Below are 23,126 nucleotides of genomic sequence, written 5' to 3'. Positions count from 1 at the left end.
TGTTTTTTTTCATTTTCCAAATAAAATCCATCCATTTCATCAGACTCCACTGAAAGAAGCAACCATCAAACATTTTATCATACATCTCATATTTTGACTATTAAGGGTGTAAAACAAAACCATGTCCAGAGGGAAAGGCTTCATTGAAACCAAACTTACCACACTGTACTCAGGCTCTAATTTTGAGAGCTCTCAGGCCATCTCCTTTCTTGTCCAAACGGTTCATGCAGTAATCAGTTTATGTCTTAGGACTAGAAGCAGAGCATCAACTCCATTATTTTTGTCATATAAGTACAGATGAAGGGCTAAATGGAAAGCCACAGCAGTAAACTGTGGAAGTGTATGGTAGAGTAGGGTTCCAATGTGGTGGGCATGCTGTTACTGACTAGTACTTAATCAAAAATGGCTTTCACGCATGTGACCAGACACTGGACGCCTGTCTGTGTTAGTATCACTAGACCAGAGAATGTTTTTGTTCCGCATCCCCCAAAGCATCCTCCACCCTCACTGCCTGAACTGACTCGCAGGCATATGCTTATTATGTAGCCAAGTCTTACTTTGCACTGGATAAAACTCATCATAGAGGCTGTCAGGACCAGGCCTGGTCTCTCCAGGGACATCTGGCAGCCAACATCCAGACCCACACCTGGAAGACTGAAGGAACATTCCTAGTTTTGTAATATTTGGTGATTTGGCGATCATAAGATGAATTAGCCCACAGCTGGTGTCCAAACAGGTGCCAGAATTTACCTTCAGTGCTAACAAAGGCACCTGTTCTATTTGTGTTTTGCTTGTCAAAACCAGCAAATTGATAACTAGGCTTGGGGTATAGGGGAGCAGGTATAGAAAGATATGCTACAGAATAAAAACCTATTCATTTTAATATTTAGGAGCATTTCTACTTTTTTCATATTACATATTAACTGTTCTACCACTAAGGAGAAATAGATGGTATCATTAAAAGCCTCTCGTTAGTCACTTAAGGCTTATTAAAGATGATCAGACAGGAGGAGGATTTTTGCAAAGTGATGATCTGTACATCTCCATTAGGTTGGCTCCCTGCAACTAAAACACTCCTTTGCTTGCTACTACCGCATGCACTCTTTATTTCAGTGCATTTTGTAGGGTGCAACATTTGAGGTACTTGTGATTTGACTCTGTCACTAAAGACTCCTTCCATTTCAACATGTATCAGGTTGGAATTCTCTAATACAAAGCAGCCTTTTCATTTTTATTTACATTGAAGGTTCACAGAGTATGCCTCACCTAAAGTATTTTGATATTTGAGGAAAAAATTATGCTAATGATGCCTTTCAGCATTTTACAGATCTTTCAACATCCCTTGAGTCTTTATCTTTTGGTTTTGGTTTTTTTAACCTTAACACATATAAGTAGAGAAGAGAGTTCAAGGACCCCCATGCACCTGTTACCCTGCTTAAACGGTTATCAACAGTGTTAATCTTATTTCATCTATATCCCTACCAACCTCTCCCTTGTCCCCAAATTATTTGGAAGTAATACAGACTCAAATATTTCTGAATGAAATGATACCATTTCTAAAAGTAGTCTTATTAAAAAATCGATCACAGTATCATTATCTCATCTAAATTAGTAATAATTCTTTATTATTGAGTGTTCCAGTTTCTCCAGTTGTCTCATAAATGGTTCTTTTTTATTATAATTTATTTTTAAGAATCCTGACCTAACTGACATACACACTACTATATATAAAATAGATAACTAATAAGGACCTAAAAAAAATAAACAATCCTGATCTAGATAGGTTCACACATTTCCATTGGTTGATTTCTTTAAACTAAGAGGTTTCTTCCTTCCTCTCCAAGTCCCCCCTCCCACTCACAATCCATCCTTTGGAGAATCCAAATCACTTGCCTTTTAGAGTTTCCCCCAGACTGGATGTTACTGATCATATTCTTCTGTCCCCTGTATTCTTTATTAGTTGTTAGTTAGATCTAGAAATGTTATTCTATTTAGGTTTAATGTCTGACAGAACTTTTTACAAGAAGTTAGTGTAGCAAAGGCAGGATAAATGCTTGATTCTTTGGTCACACTTAGCAGTCTCAGAAAAAAATTGGATACTTAGCATGTGAATAATGGGTTTTTTAAAGTATCGTTAAGAACTCTAGATTCATACTTTTTTACATGTGAGTGATTTTGAGACGGATTTGGATTTGATGTATTGTAGTCCATTGCTATTATTCTTTTAGATGCTAAGTTATCCCACGTTTGGCCAGTGGGCGTTTCTTCAGATTGGCTCCTGAATCCTTGTCCATGTACCTGAGCAGTGCTCATAGCTTGATTTTGTGTATGTGTGTGCGTGTTTGTGTGTGTATGGGGGCGGGGGGCAGGGATGACAAGCTGTTGCAGGCCAAGCGTGTTGCCTATTCCTTGTCCAGAACTGGAACCAGTCATTTCTCAAAGGATCCCAAGTTCATCCCAAGTTCCCTTGGGAAAGGGCGATAGTATTTAGAAATGACTCTCTAAGTACTAGGGGAGGTGGTTGTCCCTAAGGTAGTTCTTATTTCTAGGCCTTTCAGAGGGCAGAAATAGAAAATTATTTATTTTTTGAAAGAAACTTATCCAGAGTTAGTACTGATACTTCCAATTCATATTTACGCCTAGAGAGTTTTTACTTAATTACCTCATTTCTCCTTCCTCCTATGCCAAAATCCAAGTTCCCAATGTCAGCCAGTAATTACTCATTTACTTACCCCACAATGCATACGCAACAGTTGTTAACACTACCATGTCTTTTTTAGATTGACAGGTTCTTGTTGCATCTTCCATTTCCTTAATTCTATTTGTTACTTTACTTTCTTCAGAGCCACATTTTGTATAAAATTTTAAAAGCGGGAACTACACAGAGGCGTCCAAGCATGGACTGTCTAGGGTCTTGTAAAAATTGATCATAATATTCTAATCAGTTATTTGGAAAACATTATTATGGAATTCTATGGTTGTATCAGTTGAACACGGTTCCACGTTAGGAAGAGTTATTGAGGTTTCTCTGTGCTTAAAGAATTCTGGTCAACAGTGTATTGGATGAAGTGTATTGAATGGCTACATACAGAATGGTTTTTTATGTAATGTTTATGTAAACTTTACTCCTAGACATGAAACATGCTGTTCATTAATACATTTAAGTATTTGTAAAGTATCTAAAAAGATACTGGAAGAAAATATACTCAATTCTTACATCTATGGAAAGGCAGAGGAGACAGGCTTTTATTGAATGCCTACTATTTACTGGAAAATAAAGCAGAAAACATTTCAGTGCTTGTAGAGCTTGGTCGTAGTGGACTGGTAGTTTGGAAGCAAAGAGGATTTAAATTTTTTTTTGCTATGCGTTATCTTCCTTTTCAAAACAAATGAAGCAAACATAATGTTGACAACCCGACTCTGGATATTGGCTGTTGATTATTCTTTGTGCTTTTCTGCATTCAAAACATTTTCTAAAATATACACACATGCATATACAATCTCATACATAGCCTAGAGAATCTCAAGTGATATTTGCTCTTTATCTTACAATCCAAATAGCTTTTGAATGAAATTGACATAAAGCATCACAAATAAGCTCTTCTCACAAACAGATGTTTTGATGGGTATTAATAAAAATTCTCCTATCTTGGTCATATAAGATAACCTCATTATTACAAGAATATGTTTTTGTAGAAAATTTTGAATGGCTCTTACTATAATTCACAAATTTTTAAATCCACCTGTAAACGGTGTCTAATATAGAAGTACACAAAGTCCTTACACAAGAGACAGTCCTGCATCAGATGGTATGCAATTCAGTAGGACGCTAAGGACCAAACATCTACTCCACTCCCCACTCCTTACTACTAATAGGATGTGATATCATGGATTTGGAAAAAGAAGGAAAGAGAAAGAGAACCAAACTTTTCTGTTAGAGGAATTAGAAATGAGGGGGTGGAGGGCAAAGAACAGTAAGATTTTTCTGAAAAGATTTTTTTGTATATTTTACTGCTTAGAACTAATGTCTCTTCCCCAGCTTTTCAAGCTTGCCTATTAGCTCTTTATAGCAACTAGAGACCCAACTGTGACTTATTTCCGGATACTCCAAACTGTGTTTACTCATGAACTGAGACAACTGGGTGGAAATTAAATCAGATATGTAGGCTCCCTAAGCAAAAAGAAAAACCCTCTCTTCTTACTGCTCTGCTTCAGAAAGAAGTGGGGGGTTTTGTATAATTTGGTGAGCATTACCTGTGTAATGTTTTCTTTCTTTCTCTTTACCTTTGGGTGTTGACTGAATGTGATAGCAGACTTCGTACAGGCTGAATACAATATAATTTTTTGAAAGCTGTCATAAGTTTTGAAGGAGTAGATAGAATATGATCAAGTGAGGTTTTCCCTAGGCCTGCCATGGGTTTATTTCATTGGAGAATGATTTCTCTGGGGTTTTCTTGACAATTTCTTCCCATTACCTGCAAACCCTGCTTCCCCTTTTAGATCTAAGCCATCAGCTTCTGGTTTCAATTAGTCTTTATGGATATGACTGGGTGGGGCACAGCAGCCTACTTCCACCCAACCCAAGGATAAGCATTTTCTTATTTGATGAAATAATTCCAGGTGGCGTTTGGCCCTACATGTTTGAATATTTCCTTAGAGTAAATTCTGAGAAAATTTCTGGTAACTTGAATTAGTAAGTCCTTTAGATGGGACTGTTGCTTATGGCAAACAGCATCAAACCCTTCCAGGTGCCAAGCGTCCATTCTTCCCAGACACTGCCGAAACTTTAAATCATGTTGCTGTGACAACTCACATGGGTTACTTCAGTTGATTTGTAAAGGGCTTTCTATGTATTGATTTAATAACTTCAAACCCTTCTAGGTTGGGGGCAGATGTGCGTGCTTCTGATTCAAGCAGCCTTGACCGGGTATCTGTCTGGCAGTGTTTTCCTCTCATTGGCAGCATGAGGAGCCTTCTTCTAGGTCTCTGACCCAGAGCAGGTCTAAGCAGGTTGTCTAGTCAGTGCACATTAGTGTTAATTACTTTGTGCTGCTTATTTATAGAGGCCAATGTCACACCTGCTTCAAATATGTTTATTCCTGTTTCCTGGTGATTCACTCTGGCCTCAGTTGTTTTATGCTTTATTTGCTCAAAGCCAGATAGCCTCCCTTTACAGTTTGACTTTTTGCCTTGTTCTTAACCAGCAATTTTCCCCGTTGAAACTCCTTTTTATTTCCTGGCCATATTTTTATTTTGTCATTGAATTTCATCTTTGGCTTAAGTATAAAATATATTCGAGATGAATAGAAAATTACTCTTTTTCTTTATTTAGTAATATTTTCATGAACAAAGAGCTCATATATAGCATAGGACACATTTCAGAAAAGTATGTTTGACAGGGCAGAGCAGCAGATGAATGGCATTTAATCAAATCTATTCGTGGTTTTATACACACACCCATCAATATTTAATATTAGAAGAATTATTGGCAAGTGCCTTATCTTTTAGAGAAACAGATATATAATAAAACCAACTGAAACTGTTCAGATGAGAAAAATATGACACTTTAAAAACCCATACTGAAGGAGTTAAGTACATCATTGACCTGTAAAGTGATGAAACTTTGAAAATGACAAATTTCAGAACTTTATACTCGAGCACCTTGTATCTAGTATTTTGCTATATGGTTGCCAGAAGTGGTCCTTAATCCACCGAGAACAACATTACAGATAATGATTACAGTGATATTCATGATATAAAGGAAATGGATGCATAAATTATAAATGTCATAGGAGAAAAGCTGCTATTTTATCAATAACAGATTATAAATTTCACATTTTAAGATGTAGCATCAGAAGGGCAAAAGTAACAAAGCAAAAGATACTTCTAGAAAGCATATGCTGAGAAGTAAAAAAGCAAGCTGATGGATAATCATGGGAATGTGATACCACGTATGAAAAGTTTAATAACCCATAGCATAAAAACAATGTTTAGGGCTTCCCTGGTGGCGCAGTGGTTAAGAATCCGCCTGCCGATGCAGGAGACACGGGTTCGTGCCCCGGTCCGGGAAGATCCCACGTGCCGCGGAGCAACTAAGCCCGTGAGCCATGGCCGCTGAGCCTGTGCGTCCGGAGCCTGTGCTCCGCAACGGGAGAGGCCACAACAGTGAGAGGCCCGGGTACCGACAAAAAAAAAAAAAAAAAAAAAACAATGTTTAAAAAGTTCAGGCTAGTGATTATATCTTTCTGGGGAGGCAGGAAGAGTAATGGGACCAAAGAGGGTCCAAAGGAGGCTTCCACTAATTTTGTATGACTTTGTCATTACAAAAGAGTTAAATAAGAAAAAGATAACTGTGTTTGATTCAAGTGTGGATAGCAACTGAAAGAAAGCTAGCAATTGTAGTCATTTTATAAGATTCTGGCAAAATGCAGGTGTATGTTAAACAAAGTAAGTTTATATCAACACACAAACTTTGTACCCTATTGATCCAAACACACACCCCAATAATGGCAGATTTATAGTTGGAATTAAGAATGTTTTTTGTTTTCTGTTTTCTGACAGTGACCCTGAGTTCATTTTTTTATGTGTAGCTAGAAGGATAATTTGGGAACCTTTCTTTTGGCCATTTATTGTGACACTTGTTGAATCACTTGACTCATTTTGAAAAACCAAGAGCAATTATATAAAGAAATGGCAACTCTCCATCCTTTAAAGTGAAATAGAACCTATAAACTAGAATCCGTACTTCCTGGTGTGCTCTGGGTAACCTTAGTTTTATGCCTAGTATCTTGGTAATTATTAACAGCTCCCCTTTCATTCTAGAAAATGGCCCACTTTGAGTGGTAAATGATATGGTTAATCTGTTTATAACCCACTGAAGAATTGTGTTGGCTTCATAAAACAGAAAAAGGGAAAATTCCAACCATCATTTGCCCAATTACCTCTAACAAATCTTTATTTTTAGTATTGACCGCTTCTCTAAAACTTGCTCTTCTGTCTATAATATTTCCAAACATGTGACATATCATCAGTCGAATTTAAAATATTGAAACCAGATGCCTTTTTGATAACCCTCTAAAATTTCTCAAAATGTATCACTATTTTCCTAGTGAACATCTTTAAAAAGGTCATTCAAAATACTATAAAAATAACTCTTTCAACTAGTCACCAAGTTGTAAAATTCTTCTTAAATATCTCGAGTAGCTGTCTCATCTCCATTTCCACACCAGACACTCCAGTCGTGGCCTCCATCACTTGACATCTTAAGTATTACAAACCACCAATTCCTATTTCCCAAATGTTTTCTCCATCCAAGCTACTCACATACCATATCATTCCTGTGTTTAAACCTTAATTGAAATGCCCTTTTCTTTAGGTTGAAACTTCAACCTGCCCATAAAAAATTACAGTCTTTCCTTGACGGACCTTTCACCATTGCCCCATGCAAACGTTCCGTTCAAGCCGACATATGTCTCTGATTATTGCCCCCCAAACAAACATACTTTGCCCATGCTCGTTTCTTGTCTTTGAACCTATTATCCCTCCTCTTTCTCCATTCTTCCTCCATTTTTTTTCTTTAAGTCTTATTCATCTTAATTTAGGATGTCTTCTCTATAAAGGCTTCTCTGATCATTTCAGCCCATATCTCAGCTTCTACCGACCTTGTTTTATCATCATTTAACCAGGCTGTATGCTGCCTTCCTTAGCCATGTACCCCCTGGGAGGCCATGTGAGTTCCTTGGAGCCAGAATTGTGTCTGGCTGTTCCTGGAACACCTTGGCACACACAGAGTTTCTGAATTAATGAATAAAAAAATCTCACACTTGGCCACTTCTCCAGTGACGTGTAATCGACATTTTTTATTCATTCCACTTGTTCGCCCTTTATATTTCTTGTATCAGTTGCCGCAGACGTGCCCCAGTCCAGTCCTCCTTTAGTATCGGCAGGCTTCACCTGTAGAAGTAGAAATGTGCTTCAAGAAATCTGGGATTGATGTCATTACAGTTGGAGGAGCCTTCCAGAGGCCTGCAGAGCACTACACAGTGGGGCCTTTGTTACTCTCTGACCTCTCCTCCTCTCCCCTCTCTCCTCTCTCAGGCCAGAGTGGCAGCTGTGCTGTTCCTCAAACATGCTAGCAAAGCTGCTGCCTCAGGCTCTCCCACTTGCCGCCCCATCTGCCCAGAACATTCCTTGCCCAATATTCTAATGCCTTGTCCATCGCCTCCTTCAGACCTTTGCTCAAATTTCACCTTCCCCTCCCTGTCTAAAATCACAGTACCCCCCCATCCTCACTCCTCCTTGTCCTTGCCTGATTTAGTTTTCTCGACACGTATCACCTTCCAGCCCACTATATATATCGCTCATCTTATTCATTCTCTCTCCCCTCCTACTCAACTTTGAGTTGCATGAGGGCAGGGATTTTTGTCTGATTTTTTTGCTGTGTCTCTGGTGTCCAAGTAGGTGTTGAATAGATCGTTAGCTTTTCAAAATGAAAAAGGGAAATGAAGAGAAGAGGTTTGTAAACAATCGTCAGTAAGTTTCCTTGCCTTTTTTGGAAAGGGGGAAATATGATATTTTTTCTGCCTTTCCCTTGAATCCAGGAACAATGTGGATTTTCAAGTATTTCCAGGAAGATAATAATTAGATTAACTAAATTCATGATATTTTGCTTGTTAAAAAAATATATTTTTTAATGTCCATTATGAGGGAGAATTCGGAGCCACTGGCAGAGGAGTTTAGCAAGGAAAGCCAGGAGAGCAAGCATTGCCCTGCTTTGCAGGTGGCACTTGGCCCTCTAGCAGGCTGACCCCTCCTTCGTTACCTGGGGATGGCACAGACCTGCAGGTCCCTCTACTGTTCCAGATTTGCCTTCCAAATTAAGAAAAAAAATCCACTCCTAGTATAATGATCTAGTCCAAATAGGAGAAAAGTGTACAGTTTGTTGTTAATGTAAGTTTTTAGAGGACCCAGATTATCCCCAGTGTGATATCTGAAGGGAGCTGCATGTTAATATAAGTCCAGGCCGCAGTGGCCTCTCCTATTCCCAGAACTACCTTCCACTTGACAATCTTTGATTCTTTACAGTTGGAAATGCTATCCAGTAGTCATAGTTTTAGTAAATAATTTTTTCTACTTATAAGAGTGAGAATTCTCTGTTCATAAAACTGAAAACCACGGAAAAGCACAAATGCAAAACCTTTCATCTCACTACCCACAGATATTTGCTATTAATATTTTGGTGCATGCCCTTTCAATAATTTAATGTTAAGCTTGAGGTTCCTTAATCATAATTTTAATTCTCTGTAATCCAATTAATATATTTGAGTTTGGACAAAAATAGGACTTCAGTAATATGTTTGTAGTTCAGGTGCTATAACAACTTAAAACAGTGACACATAAGGCATTTTAAATCATTTTACCAAAAGGAATTAGTATTTAAATAGCTGGAATAACATAGCTTTTCTGAAACTTGTGTGAGAAATAACATGAGCATTCTCGAAGAGATTTCACAGTAATTTAGGATGTAAGTATAATAACTTCTGAAGCATTTGTTAAGGATTATTTTGAGTTAAGGCTGAGTTAAGGATCACTTTGCTTATAAACTTTTGGTATTACCTCACAAATCCTTAAAGGATCCTTCTTGTTTAGCAGGGTTTAAAAAAATATATAAGATTTTGAACAAAAAATTGAATCCCTAAAAGAATCTTTAGACCTAACTTTTAATAAAATGGCCTAATTGCATAATCTGGAATGCATCAGATGATGTGACATCCCATCCATTATTAAGATGAAGTTACCACAGTAACCACAAGTGTAGATTGGCTGAAAAAAAACGAAATGAATAACATGGAAAAGTACTAGAAGTTTATTCTGGAGAGGCCTGTTTGCAAGCACAGAATTAACTGAAATATGGAGAGAGAAAACTTCCTTCCTCTCGTGGTCCACATGTCCTCAAGGCATGGGAGTGAGTTAAGGACTATAGGAAAGACATGAGATTAGGATTCAGTAAAGAAACATTGGTAACTCACCCTAGGGTTTAACCACAGCTGTTAGATCAGTGGAGATATGAAACAGCTATTGCAGGCCCCTTCTGACCTCAGTCTTAAAAGTATCGGCAGTCCTTTCATGAGAGCTGTCAATTTTTATTCTCTGTATTTCAACCAATAACTCCAAATAGTAACTGCTCGTCTATTTTTGATGATGCTGTGAAACTGACAGGCTGCCCCCATCCTACTTGATTTTGTATGTGAAAGAGGGGGCCCAGTTTTCTCCCTGGTAACCAGCAATTCTTTTAGCCCATGCCGCCAATAGATGGATTACTTTAATCCATCACTGGTTCTTCTTGGAACTTGTTCCCTACCATTTGTTTCTAAAACTCTGTGAGTGCAAATTGGTGGGGACTGTTGGATCGCTTCTCATCACTTAAGACTGAATTGTCACGTATGATAGAGGCTGCGGTACCAAGCAACCCTTACTGTATTCATTGCTATCCACTATTTTATTTACAGTTTTCAGAAGCCTGGGGTTTAGAAACAAATCTGTATGATTCAAATGATTGATCTGGGGCATAATACTTCATCGTTCTCACACTGTATTTTCCTAACAGCATAATATAGTGATGGTTTTCTTTTATTCTTTTCATTTCATTACTGATGGTAACATGGTGGACAGAAAGGTGGCTTTTTTTTTTAACATCTTTATTGGAGTATAATTGCTTTACAATGGTGTGTTAGTTTCTGCTTTATAACAAAGTGAATCAGTTATACATATACATATGTTCCCATATCTCTTCCCTCTTGCATCTCCCTCTCTCCCACCCTCCCTATCCCACCCCTCTAGGTGGTCACAAAGCACCAAGCTGATCTCCCTGTGCTATGCGGCTGCTTCCCACTAGCTAACTATTTTACATTTGGTAGTGTATATATGTTGATGCTACTCTCACTTCGTCACAGCTTACCCTTCCCCCTCCCCATATCCTCAAGGCCATGCTCTAGTAAATCTGTGTTTTATTCCCGTCCTACCACTAATCTCTTCATGACATTTTTTTTTTTCTTAGAGTCCATATATATGTGTTAGCATATGGTATTTGGTTTTCTCCTTTTTTTTTTTTTTTTTTTTTTTTTTTTTTTTTTTTTTTTGCGGTACGCGGGCCTCTCACTGTTGCGGCCTCTCCCGTCGCGGAGCACAGGCTCCGGACGCACAGGCTCAGCCGCTCACGGGCCCAGCCGCTCCACGGCACGTGGGATCCTCCCGGACCGGGGCACGAACCCGTGTCCCCTGCATCGGCAGGCAGACTCCCAACCACTGCGCCACCAGGGAAGCCCTGGTTTTCTCCTTTTGACTTACTTCACTCTGTATGACAGACTCCAGGTCCATCCACCTCACTACAAATAACTCAGTTTCGTTTCTTTTTATGGCTGAGTAATATTCCATTGTATATATGTGCCACATCTTCTTTATCCATTCATCTGTTGATGGACACTGAGGTTGCTTCCATGTCCTGGCTATAGTAAATAGAGCTGCAATGAACATTTTGGTATATGACTCTTTTTGAATTATGGTTTTCTCAGGGTATATGCCCAGTAGTGGGATTGCTGGGTCGTATGGTAGTTCTATTTGTAGTTTTTTAAGGAATCTCCATACTGTTCTCCATAGTGGCTGTATCAATTTACATTCCCACCAACAGTGCAAGAGTGTTCCCTTTTCTCCACAACTTCTCCAGCATTTATTGTTTCTAGATTTTTTGATGATGGCCATTCTGACCGGTGTGAGATGATATCTCATTGTAGTTTTGATTTGCATTTCTCTAATGATTAATGATGTTGAGCATTCTTTCATGTGTTTGTTGGCAATCTGTATATCTTCTTTGGAGAAATGTCTATTTAGTTCTTCTGCCCATTTTTGGATTGGGTTGTTTGTTTTTTTGATATTGAGCTGCATGAGTTGCTTATAAATTTTGGAGATTAATCCTTTGTCAGTTGCTTCATTTGCAACTATTTTCTCCCATTCTGAGGGTTGTCTTTTGGTCTTGTTTATGGTATCCTTTGCTGTGCAAAAGCTTAACTTTCATTAGGTCCCATTTGTTTATTTTTGTTTTTATTTCCATTTCCCTAGGAGGTGGGTCAAAAAAGATCTTGCTGTGATTTATGTCATAGAGTGTTCTGCCTATGTTTCCCTCTAAGAGTTTGATAGTGTCTCACCTTACATGTAGGTCTTTAACCCATTTTGAGTTTATTTTTGTGTATGGTGTTAGGGAGTGTTCTAATTTCATACTTTTACATGTACCTGTCCAGTTTTCCCAACACCACTTATTGAAGAGGCTGTCTTTTCTCCACTGTATATTCTTGCATCCTTTTTCAAAGCTAAGGTGACCATATGTGTGTGGGTTTATCTCTGGGCTTTCTATCCTGTTCCATTGATCTATATTTCTGTTTTTGTGCCAGTACCATACTGTCTTGATTACTGTAGCTTTGTAGTATAGTCAGGGAGCCTGATTCCTCCAGCTCCATTTTTCATTCTCAAGATTGCTTTGGCTATTCGGGGTCTTTTGTGTTTCCATACAAATTGTGAAATTTTTTGTCCTAGTTCTGTAAAAAATGCCAGTGGTAGTTTGATAGGGATTGCATTGAATCTGTAGATTGCTTTGGGTAGTAGAGTCATTTTCACAATGTTGATTCTTCCAATCCAAGAACATGGTATATCTCTCCATCTATTTGTATCATCTTTAATTTCTTTAGTCAGTGTCTTATAATTTTCTGCATACAGGTCTTTTGTCTCCTTAGGTAGGTTTATTCCTAGATATTTTATTCTTTTTATTGCAGTGGTAAATGGGAGTGTTTTCTTAATTTCACTCTCAGATATTTCATTATTATTGTATAAGAATGCCAGAGATTTCTGTGCATTAATTTTGTATCCTGCTACTTTACCAAATTCATTGATTAGCTCTAGTAGTTTTCTGGTAGCATCTTTAGGATTCTCTATGTATAGTATCATGTCATCTGCAAACAGTGACAGCTTTACTTCTTCTTTTCTGATTTGTATTCCTTTTACTTCTTTTTCTTCTCTGATTGCTGTGGCTAGAACTTCCAAAACTATGTTGAATAAGAGTGGTGAGAGTGGGCAACCTTGTCTTGTTCCTGATCTTAGTGGAAATGGTTTCAGTTTTTCACCATTGAGGATGATGTTGGCTGTGGGTTTGTCATATATGGCCTTTATTATGTTGAAGAAAGATCCCTCTATGCCTACTTTCTGCAGGGTTTTTATCATAAATGGGTGATGAATTTTGTCAAAAGCTTTCTCTGCATCTATTGAGACGATCATATGGTTTTTCTCCTTCAGTTTGTTGATATGGTGTATCACGTTGATTGATTGGTGTATACTGAAGAATCCTTGCATTCCTGGAATAAACCCCACTTGATCATGGTGTATGATCCTTTTAATGTGCTGTTGGATTCTGTTTGCTCTTTATATATATATTTTTGTTCTGAGAAGCAGATGAGCAGGGTGATTAAAGTAGCTGGGAGAGATTGTCACTGATTCTAGGTATTTGTGTTAACCCAAGCTGGAGCAGAAATCTCCAGTACAGCTTATAGAATTGCCTATCATTTGAAGAAATTATGAATCATTAGCTATTCAGAGTTCTTTTATGCAGGAGGCAAGGATTTGGGTTCTCTGAAAGGGTTAGCTTTAAGCTGGAGTTTATACTAGCTTGGTGCAAAAAAAAAAAAAATCAAAAGGGTCCAGGACAAGGCCACAGAGATCAAGAAAGAAGAGCTGAGGAAGAACAAATGAATTTCTGCCTTTAAAAAGAACATGATTAAAACTCTAGAATTTTTCCAATTTTGAACAGACAGCCTGGCCCAGGAGGTTACATCTTAACTTCTCAAGACGTTCTTGCCATCTCTTACATTTTTGCTGAGACCAAACACATCTTTTGTCACACCTAACAGTGAGGGAATCACACTTGAGCGTTCTCTAATCTGCTGATTGACGCCTCTGAGATCTAAATATATGAAATTTCCTGCACTCTTTAAGAACTTACCCCTAAATACATAGTGGAAAACTAGGTTAAAGTTCGAAGTCATTAAAAGTAAAGGCAAAGGCACATTTTCCTGCCTTGCGTATTTCTTAAGTTGATAATATCTGTTATCTTCCATCTTTGCCTGACCTGGAAATATTTTATTAACCTTTTTTCTGCCATCCCTTTAGAATACATTCTATAATTCTTCCTTCACATTTATACACACAAGCTAAGACTACAAATGGAATTGGATCAGAAGTTAGTTGTAAAGAAGGTAAGTCAGGGAATTCCCTGGCAGTCCAATGGTTAGGACTCTGTGCTTCCACTGCAGGGGGCCTGGGTTCAATCCCTGGTTGGGGGACTAAGATCCCACAAGCCACACGGCATGGCCAAAAACAAAAGAAGGAAAGTCAGATTTTCTTTGGCATTTCCAAAGGGCTGCCTCCTGTGGCCCCGTGCGGGAGAGGCCTCCTCTTCTGCCTCTCCAGCTCCAGCCCAAAATGATTCACAATTATGTCTCAAGTATACCTGTGGATATGGATGGTGACTGGAAGGATAATACATGCTACAAGCAATGTGTGGTACCCTTATGTGCAGAATGCTACTGGTGATGGGCACAAGTTGCATTTTTTTCAGAGTTCTGGTAGACAGAAATATCAATGGAGGGCACTTCGCTTCTACTTCTGTTCCTACTGTACAAACGTTCCAACATAGATAAATGACCGATGATAAATCTTGCTGCTCAAAAAGAACCCACAGCGAAAACGTCACCCTGCTCCAAACACAGTCTAACCCATCCCCACCCCAAAACACAAGATTCAGCAATGTTATGGGGAATTAAGGGAAAAAGCTTTAAGCGAATTTTGGTCTTTGCTCTTATAATGCTAACACCAATGATAGATATTGTTCACTGGGTGTTCATTAGGTACCTGGCACTGTGCTAAACTCATATATTGTCTTACCTAACTTTCACAGCTGCCTTGAGGTATATGCTTTCTCGTTTTACAAATGAGGAAACCAAGATTCTGAAAGATTTAAGTAATTTGCCCACATTTAACTCTAGGCAATAAACCTAAAGCCTGTTGTATTTTACAAAGAAAATCACTGCCACATAGGAACCTATTGCCCTCTGGGTACCTAAGTTACTGCTCTCTTCCTCCTCATCTTCATGTTCATCATCATGGCTGTGCTCATCATGCAGCCCAAGGCCCTTCAGGTAGAAACACTGCATTTGTAACACTTATGACTTGCTGTCTTGATGCAATGATAGCGTATCAGAACGATGAACAGCTTTGACAAGAAGAACAGTTGGCCCAGCTATTGAAAAGTTCTCTTTGGGCAAGAATCTCATAATCCACAATGTTAGCAGCTAACGTCCTGACCTTCTGCCTGCATCTCAGAAAAAGGCATGAGATCTATTAGGAGTGAATTTCCATTATTGAGAAATGCAGAAAGGCAATGATGATCCATGTGTGAGACTGCCAGTGGAAATGGATACCAGGTGTATAGGCAGCCTTGTATAGTTATATTCAGCCAAATGCATGTTTTCATACTCCACTGTGTCCATATTTCTTCATGAGAAGACTGCACTATTAATTTTGTCTTTTTTAAACATTTTATCCTAATGAAATAGATGATTATCACTTGGGTTATTCAATTTTTTCCCTTTCTAGCAGATGTACTTTGATATATTTATATCAAATATATGAAATATTAATATTAATAAAATATTAATATAAACAAACTAAAATATATGATTTATATATAATAAATATATATATGTTTAGATATATTTGGTATAAATATATCAAAGTAACATCTGCTAGAAAGGGAAAAAAATTGAATAATCCAAATAAAAAAGACCTTAATATATTAGAGGAAAAAGAAATCTGTTGTGAACGTTCTGGCTAAGCTAAATTGTAGAGTCTCTACATTAAAACACCGGTATACCCAAGTAAGTCCTCATGCTTTCACTTGCTCTTGCTGCACCCAGCATTTGGATAGAAAGTAATATTTGTTCTCATTTTGCCTCCCATAAAATATACAAGCCATAGCACCCTGATGTTGGCTTTGGTGAAAACATACTCTGAACTTAGTTCCAATGAACACTTTGACTAGGAATCACTCGAGGGTTTGGAAGCTTCTGTAGCACTGCCTCTTGTTTTCTTGAAACTTCTAGGCAAAACCCTGTGTGACATTCTATAAATCCTAAATAGACTTATAATTTAGAACACTTCAAAAATAAATAAAACCATGTATGTTTAATCTTTATTCAAAAAGGAAAGACAGAACCAAAGTGACTACTTTTTAAGGACAGAATGAGCAATCTTTTGACAAAATGAAGCTGGTGGAAATCACTTCGATTAGAAGTATTTTGTACCAAAAACCAACCAGAAAATAGAAGCTGCTTTAGAAAATTAACTCCTCCTTTATCCCACAGTAAGTTTTAAATTATTGTTTCTTTTTTTTTTTTTTTTTTTTTTTCGGTACGCGGGCCTCTCTCACTGCTGTGGCCTCTCCCGTTGCGGGGCGCAGGCTCCGGACGCGCAGGCTCAGCGGCCATGGCTCACGGGCCCAGCCGCTCCGCGGCACGTGGGATCCTCCCGGACCGGGGCGCGAACTCGCGCCCCCTGCATCGGCAGGCAGACCCCCAACCGCTGCGCCACCAGGGAAGCCCTAAATTATTGTTTCTTAATGCAGTTTACGTAACTACACAAACAAGGTGAGGGCAAGTCTCTGCTGTGACGTTAATGACAGGTGCACTAAGAAATTCATTCAAGTATTTTTGCAGAAGGAGGAGGAGTGTCAGAGACAGCTGGGCTTGCAAACCTTCCGGAAGTCTTTTATTGTTTCCTGTATTGGATCAAGTCCAAAAGTCCAAAAGAATAATTACCCTCTAGATCTGCCAAGTCTTCAGGCTGTTCAGATAACCCTGGTCTTGTAGTAGGAAATAAATGTGAGCCAAGGTACAAGAATAGTGACTGAATTTTATGAAAAAAATATTTCTAAGGGAGCAGTTTTCTCAGAAGTGGTCCTTTTGCTTTGACTAATAGAATGCAAAGTAGAGAACCATCCGGTCAAAACCAAAGACAGTAAAGAAGAGAGGAAATCAGACTCATTACCCACTCCTAGGCTGCCTTAGTAATCCAAGAGCTGGTTGAGGATTTCAACCAGGCTTCCTTGGGACTTTTATTTAGGTAATTCATGAAAGCCTTTGCTGGGGAGGGGAACAGGAAGTTTGAATGGGAAATGTTTATGGTTCTGAAAACTCTTTTATTTTCCAAAAATTTTTAAGATTACCCTGATTTAAAGTGAACAGGTCCCCTCTGTTTAGAATAGAGAAGAAATGATAGGTTTTGCTCTAAATTTCCAAACCTAACGACCAGATCAGATGATATATGCTGGGTGCTTTATCTACATTATCTTATGCTCACAACAGAAAATACTATCCTAGTGAGGTCACATTTTTTCAGAAGGGATGAGTTCTTCAGTACGCTCAAATATTTCAGAACTTTCATAATTCAAAAGCATTTTCCCATAGGAATAATTTTAAACACAGCAAATAAATACATACCAAAAAGTACCTTTTCTTCATATCTAACTTTTATTCCTTCATTTGAATGTTCTTGGTTTCTGACACGTTTCTCTGTTCTATCACTAGCCCCACCCCCTTAATGAATACTTGGATAGCATTGTTATAATTTATCAGCAATGATTGTTAAAGTAACAGCCTGGTAGTCACCAAAATCACCCTTAAGTCTTCTTAAGATGAAGTAGGCGAGGCACCTAAACAACAAAGTGGTTCAGAAGATAATGACCAAAGCTGTAGGTGTTTCTCTTCCCCACTAATGTGGTGCTTCCATGGGCAGCATTGTAAAGGTTGTTTAAATCGGTCGCGCCACCAGCTTTGAAATCGTGTGGTTCTTTTCTTTTCTTTTTGGCTGCATTGGGTCTTTGTTACCGCGTGCAGGCTTTCTGATTGCCGGGAGAAGGGGCTCCTCTTAGTTGTGGTGCACGGGCTTCTCATTGTGGTGGCTTCTCTTGTTGCGGAGCATGGGTTCTATCTAGGTGCGCGGGCTTCAGTAGTTGCAGCCCATGGGCCCTAGAGCTCATGGGCTCAGTAGTCGAAGCACGCGGGCTCTAGGGAGCGTGGGCTTCACTAGTTGTGGCTCGCGGGCTTAGCTGCTCTGCGGCATGTGGGATATTCCCGGACCAGGGATTGAACCCGTGTCCCCTGCATTGGCAGGCGGATTCTTAATCACCGCATCACCAGGGAAGTCCCGAAATTGTGTGATTCTTGAGTATATTTTAGATGTAGGGAATTCATATTCCTTCAGATTTTACATACATCTTGATTAATATTGTCTATACATCGATATTTCACAGTGTCATGATCCAAATCCATATAAAATACAACTGTGTCCCTATTTTGCAAAAGAAGGAGCCGATGCTTAGAGTGATGAAGAAATTTACCCATGGGCCTACAGCTTATAGGTGAATCACGTTATAGATTCACTTATAGAATCACTTTTAGTTGGTCTGACTCAAAAGCCCATGCTCTTTGCTCAATGCCATGCTGCTCACATAACTGGAAAAATCAGACATAGAGGTCCTAATTCCAGAAAGACTTTATGAGTGGTTTACATAAGAGGGGAATATGATTATATAAGCCAGGGAAGGAGGAGAAACTACTGAGTTTCTCAAACTGTAACCACATGCATCAAAACATCTGGAATGTCTATTAAAAATTCCCCTTTCTGGATCTTCCCCCAAAGCTATTAAATTGGAGCCCCTAGTGGTGGAGCTTAGAAATCTGCATTTTTATCAACCTCCATGGTTTACTGTCGTTAAAATTTCTGTGTAATTGCAGGGCTCTTACGTGCCCCTGACACATTACCCTTCCCCCCGCTGCCCGGGTCCAGGGACATCCCTAGCCACACACACGCACACACACACTGGCAATAGAACAGCTAAAGACTTTCAAGAGATGTTTAGTGCTGAGAAGTCCAATGCGTGGTGAGCTGCTTTGCAGAGGTATCAGTCTGTGACTTGCCAACCACGGCATACTTGACCCTTACTCGTGCATTTCTTATTGTGCCTCTGACCTTTTTACGGACCTTTCCTCCAGCACCATGGACCAGTCTCTGGGTGCTTGCACCTGAGCTAACAGCAGTGCTCTGGTAACCTTTCACTCAGGGCGTTATATCTCAATCAGCTTCCTGGTGAATTGGCTCTCTGGTGGACCTAAAGCCATCTTGGCAGAGCCGGGGAGGCAAAGCCAGCCCCACAGCCGTGTCTCAGACCTCTGCTGTGACTTCCTACGGGGGAAATGTCTCCGTGATTCTGCCTTCTCCACCCCACATCCCTCCGCTCAACACGCACGTATGATTTGCCAAATCTCGAGTTCCTGTTCCATTCTCGGTTTGCTTTTTCTCTCTTGAGTGTCCCATCCTCCCTCAGAATCAACACTGTCTGAACCAGTTTTATGGAAAATGTCCATAGCTGGTCCTTTAACTCAATAATTCCACCACTAGGAATTTATCCTAAGGAAATAACACAAAGCAAGGAGGGGCTTCATGTGTAATGATGTTTAGGGTAGCATTATTGACACTTAAAGGTAATTAGAAGCAATCTAGAGAGAAATGTGAAAAGAAGGGAGTGCAAGCATCTGGTGGAATAGTGATGCAGATCTTAACTAGGGGGTTCAGGAAGACTAGGTAGCAACCTGAGAAAATGGCTGATGGTAAGTAAGAAATGTACCTAGGTAGGCTGCTCTACTTAGGTACTCTAAGCTCAACCAGGAATGGAAAATGAGCAAGAATGGAAGGTAATAAAAATTATGATCATTGTGTTATGCTGACAGTGTCGTGACTAGTCTTTTCCCCTCTATTTCCTAAGGTATATATGCTGTAATTAAACTATGGGGTTTTTTTGATTTTTTTTTTTTTAATAAAGCTCATCAAACTCTGCAATCAAGATGGCCTGATTACCTCCTATTCACGAAGCTCAATATAGAGAGTAACCTTTGCCCTCACCCTCATCTGCTCAGGGCAGCTCTCTGCTCAGGTGGCATCTCTAACACACCTCAGACCAGTCTCCTCACACTACCTCTGCCACGGCGCTCAGTTGCACACCTCTGCTCTGACCTCCGAAAGTTGAAGCGTCCTAGGGCTCAGTTAGGTGCCCCCTTTTCTCCTCTATTTCGGTTCTCTCCCTAAGTGATCTCATCTCATTCAGCACATGTTTAAATATCAGATGACTCTCCAATGAAGTGTCCAGCCCTGATCTCTTCCCTAAACTACAAACTTTCCTTCATCTGAAAGCTATTCCATCTTCACTTGGATGTGCATATGATACGCCTCTCATATCTAATATATCTAAACAGAGCTCTGGATTTCCTCTCTACCCACTCCCTAATACGACTTCATTAATTAATTAGCATGCAAATAAATTAATCAGTAAGCCGATTCCTCTCTATCTCAGTACCTGGCATCATTATCCACCCTTGTTCATCGGGCCAAAAATCTTAGTCTTCTTCCTTGGTATCTGGCACCACGCATGGTGTTTCAGGATGTCCTGTCAGGTATACAGATTTGTCTACTTCTTTCTGTTCATGTCTGCTGTGACCACATACCAGCCAGCACCATCTTTCATTTGGAAATGGGGGATATAATACCCGTTTAAATGTTCTCCTTGGTGGATTTCTTATATAGCGATAAGTCATTATCTTTTAATATTGTTAATAATTATACATTAGTCTTATATTAACTATTAATGTTATATTGATTATTGTAGCATTTCTGATTGTATTGTAGTCCATTCTTCACACAGCAGTCTGAGGTATCATTAAAAACCTAAAGCACTGGGCTTCCCTGGTGGCGCAGTGGTTGAGAGTCCGCCTGCCGATGCAGGGGACACGGGTTCGTGCCCCGGTCCGGGAAGATCCCACATGCCGCGGAGCGGCTGGGCCCGTGAGCCGTGGCCGCTGCGCCTGCGCGTCCGGAGCCTGTGCTCCGCAACGGGAGAGGCCACAACAGCGAGAGGCCTGCGTACCGCAAAAAAAAAAAAAAAAACCTAAAGCACATCATGTCACTCACCTGCTTAAAATCCACCAATGCCTGAGCAATGCAGTTAGAATAAAATAAATCTTATGGTTTTGATGATTAATTCTTAATATTACTATCACTGTAATCACATAAAAATCCTCAGAGGCCATACAAGTGCTAGTCCCTGCCCACCCGTTGAACCACGTTTCCCTGTAACCCCTATCGCTGCCAGCCTCGCCAGCCTCGCCGCACGAGCACGTGCAGCTCGCTCCTGCTTTGCCATTGTCCATCCCTCTCCCTGCCGTGTTCTCCAGGTCTTGGCCAGACTGGCTCCTTTTCATTAGCTCTCATGTCACCTCCTCGGAGAGGCCTCCTCTAACCTCAGCAGATGATCTTGCTGTCCTCCATCCTTAATCATTATCACCTCACCCAATTTTATTACCATTATGGCACTTGCCACTACCTGAAATCTATAAGCAATTTTTTATGTATTGTTACCTGCCCCACACAGACACTAGAATATAAGCTCTGACACTAGGTTCCTTGTCTTTTTCTCTTTTTTTAATCCCTTGAACCTAAAAAGAACTTGTACCTAAAAAGAATTTAGTATGTAGTAGGCATAGAATAAGGTTTTTGGATTTTTTTGTTTTGTAAGCCTTTCTATTTTTGGTATGTCATATATACAGAAAAATGCACACATAGTAAATGTAGAACTCAATGATTTATTTCTAACAAAGTGTACTCACTTGTGTAAAACCCATCCAGATCAAGACATAAAACATTACCAGCACCTTGGAAGCATCTCTCTGTTCCCCTTCCCAAGTATTATCTCCCCAGAAGTAACTACTACTCTGACTTCTATCATCAGATTAATTTGACTCTATTTGAACTTCATATGAACAGAATCACACAATATATACACCCTTGTGTATCTGGAATCTTTCTTTTCATTATACTTGTAAGAAGCATACCTGTTTTACATGTAGCAGTACTGTATAGTACTTCATTTATTCATTTTATTTTACTCTATCATAGGTAGACATTTGGGTTGTTTTACCATGGAGATATTATGAATAATGCTGCTGTGAACATTTGTGTACCTGTCCTTTAGTGTACACTATGTTGGCATTTCTGTTGGGTTTTTACCTAAAAGAGGAATTGCTCAGTCAGAGGGTTTGGCTTTAGGAAATTCTGCCAGACAGTTTTCCAAAGAGTTTGTACCAATTTAAGTTCTCACCAACAGCATGTGAAAATTCCAGTTGCTTCCCACTCACCAACCATTGATATTGTCCATTTCTCTTAGCTTTAGCAATTCTGATGGGTAACTTCGTCGTTTCTTCTTTTGAAATAAATCAGCTGCCTGGGTGGATTAAATCTCCGAGAACATCTTTTTTTTTTTTTTCCTACTGCTGTTGTATGTTTGTCAACAGATCATAGGAACATTCACACTGTGAGGAATAAAAAGGTAGCTGTAGCTAGAATAAAAGAATTTTTTAAAATGAATAACCTCCGATTAGAAACAATCGGATAAAATTAAAATTTTCTAAAGGGATATCTGTGCTCTGATTTTGCTCACATTGGGTGCCAGATCCTTGTCTCAGTATTCAAGTAAGGTATACAAGTTATGATATTTACATGTAACAATACCAAGGGGTTCCTTAATTTGAAATGTCTATGGAGTTGCTAAGGGGTTTGTGGATAACGGTCAAGTTCATTACGATTCTATAATGAAAACTTGATACAGCCTATCATATATAGTTATATACAGTACATTTTAGAGAATAGGTCTGATTTCACCCTCATCCTCTCAGGCTTTGTAGCATTCTTGTCCCAAGACATTGGTATTAATGTTTACCTCTCTTTCCTTCAGCCACTCATCACTAATTCTTCATCTCTACTGATAAAGGGATTCAATTCATAGCTTCAAGTGCTGAGTCATTATCAGGCAATTTCTTCAACTTGCCTGATATTGGTTTGGTGTTGATACTGCCTGTGACCATGTGATACTGGAGCTCAGTTTTATACTCTGCTTGTTAGAGATTACTGTTTCTGTACTGTAA

General features: G+C 39.3%; 1 protein-coding gene across 6 annotated transcripts in view; it reads left to right on the top strand.

The window, feature by feature from the left end:
- The window catches only part of ELOVL6 (ELOVL fatty acid elongase 6), a 365,824-nt gene that overhangs the window by 307,466 nt on the left and 35,232 nt on the right, over positions 1 to 23,126 (top strand). The gene's annotated exons all lie outside the window — the stretch shown is intronic.

This window comes from Kogia breviceps, chromosome 6 (genome assembly GCF_026419965.1).
Source record: "Kogia breviceps isolate mKogBre1 chromosome 6, mKogBre1 haplotype 1, whole genome shotgun sequence".
NCBI classification, from domain to species: Eukaryota; Metazoa; Chordata; class Mammalia; order Artiodactyla; family Physeteridae; genus Kogia; species Kogia breviceps.
The sequence above is the reverse complement of the archived record's forward strand: the minus strand, read 5'-3'. Positions and strand labels throughout refer to the sequence as shown.